The sequence below is a fragment of the Corapipo altera genome, unplaced genomic scaffold, assembly GCF_003945725.1.
Source record: "Corapipo altera isolate COAL_440 unplaced genomic scaffold, ASM394572v1 64, whole genome shotgun sequence".
In the NCBI taxonomy this organism is placed as follows: Eukaryota; Metazoa; Chordata; class Aves; order Passeriformes; family Pipridae; genus Corapipo; species Corapipo altera.
Window position 1 is genome coordinate 6,283,684 of NW_020884893.1, and position 2,280 is coordinate 6,285,963.

The following is a 2,280-nucleotide window of genomic DNA, read 5'->3' on the forward strand; positions in this document are numbered from 1 at the left end:
AAAATGTGCAGGTGGAAAATTGAGCCAAGGAGATAAATGGTTTTGAGTCAGTAGAAAGGAATGAAACTATTGATGAGCACTTGGGTTTGTTTGTACATATCTGACATTAGATGGAGATAAGACAAGCTCAGGCATCACTGTCCAGGGGGGCACATCAGGCCCAGCCTTGCTGGGGAAGGGAGGGGATTGTCCCTCTCTGCTCTGACCTGGGGTTGCCTCACCTGGAATATTGGGGCAGTTTGGGGCACCACAATATAAGGAAGACACTGAGACATTAGAAAAAGTCCAAAGGAGGGCAATGAAGGTGGGGAAGTGCCTTGATTTGAAGCCGTGTGAGCAGCTGAGGGCACCTGGTGTGTTCAGCTGGAGAAGAGGAGACTGAGGGGAGACCTCAGTGCAGGTACAACTGCCTGAGGAGGGGCAAAGGAGGGACAGGGACTGAGCTCTGCTCTGTGGGGACCAGGGACAGGACTCGGGGAATGGTCTGGAGCTGTGTCAGGGGAGGTTTAGGTTGAATCTCAGGAAAAGGTTCTTCCCCCAGAGGGTGGTCGGGCACTGCCCAGGCTCCCCAGGGCAGTGGGCACAGCCCCAAGGCTACCAGAGCTCCAGGAGGGTTTAGCTGATCCTCTGGGGCACAGGGGGTGAATGTGGGGATGCTCCTGTGCAGGGCCAAGGGTTGGACTGGATGATCCTTGTGGGTCCCTTCCAACTCAGCATATTCCATGCTTCTGTGATTGTGAGATCAAATGAACACCCTTGCACATGGCTGTCACTCCCAGCTGGGCTCAGAGGGGGGTTCACACCCCCGTGCACTCAGACAAAGTGCTCTGGGATTTGCTGAGCTGGTTTGTACTCCTTAAGAGCTCCAGTGTGACCCCAGTTCTGCAGGATGAGGCCAGTCACACAAAACCCCAACTTCAAGGACATCAATCCTGCCCAGCTTATGTAAGGGCCCTTTCCTGCTTTCCAGATCCTTTGCCTCACCATATGCTGTGAAATAGGATTAACCCTAAGGAAGGAAACACAGCAATTTCCGGCCTGAAAAGCCATTCTGATGAAACTGTCCACGAGCAGAGATTTACACAATTTACATCAAAAAGGATAAAAATATCAGCTGCTATCTCTGCATTGATTGCTCTGGATCAAATAGAAGGATGTTTGAGAAATGCTGTAAGTAGTACAAAACTTGTGCCAGAGGTCCTGAAAAGAAAGCCCACAGTGCTTCCAAAAATGTCAAAAGCCAAGAGGTTCTTCAGATTATCTGCTCAACGTTGCACTGTGTTTTCTGTATTCCTGATAGAAATTTTCACTGGAAAAGATTTCCATATTAATCCTCCTTTTTACTGTCTATAATGAAAGAAAATTCATTCTAATTTATGCAGCTACACACAAAAAAAGCATTCAAAGTCTGCTGGGAATAGTTGACTAGTTTTTGTAATATTTTCCCACAGCATATTCAGTAAGGTTTACAGCACAGCAGAAGACTTAATTGTATTGAACATTAAAATCTTGTATATGTTCTACTATAATCTGCATTGTATTTTAAGTGAAGATAATCCTTCAGTATTTGTTTATGTGTGGGTTTATTTGTTCTCTGCGGTGCTGCAATTGTTTAAGACTGACAATTTTTAGTACTTGTTATTGTTATTATAACAGTACTGAACAAAACCCAACAGAGCCAGATATTGTCAGGTATAATTCTATTAATTCTATATACTTTTTTTCCACAGCAGCAGCGCAAACTACGAAAAGTCAAATTCTAATCAAACATCTTGTTGACTCGGCACTGGAGTGTGTGTGTGAGGAGGTTCAGCTGCAGAAGATAGGAATGTAGTGCCTGACTTCTGTTCAGATGGGAATCACTTATTTGTGTGCTTTGAGCTTCCTTTATGTTTCCAGGGGTAGTTAAACCTGGGAAGTTTGAGGCATGTAGGACCTGTGATCTGAGGAGAGCGGGGGATCAAAGGTTGAATCAGAAAAGATTTCTGCAAATTTTCTTTCAAGTCTTCTTACCTCCCTCGAAAGCTGGATAGTTACAATTTTGGGTGTGGACATAAGATTGATACCATTACATTGCCTCTCCCTGCATATTTCACATAATAGTGTTCACTATTAAACAATTACCAAAAGCTCTTATACTGGATGCTACTTTCTGGGGAATCCTGTTTACTGTTCCCAACTAATTTCTGCTGTGGAAAAAAAGATAGAAATCCATATTTTTATGAGATAAGGAAAATAGAATTAGATAATGTTGGTATAAAAGAATCCAACGTAATGCCC

General features: G+C 44.0%; 1 long non-coding RNA gene across 1 annotated transcript; it reads left to right on the plus strand.

Moving 5' to 3' along the window:
- Positions 1-790: 790 nt before the first annotated feature.
- On the plus strand, positions 791-1,862 carry LOC113948573. Its single transcript, XR_003528191.1, has 2 exons — positions 791-1,170; positions 1,731-1,862. It is a non-coding gene; the product is annotated as an uncharacterized LOC113948573 (long non-coding RNA).
- Positions 1,863-2,280: the final 418 nt, after the last annotated feature.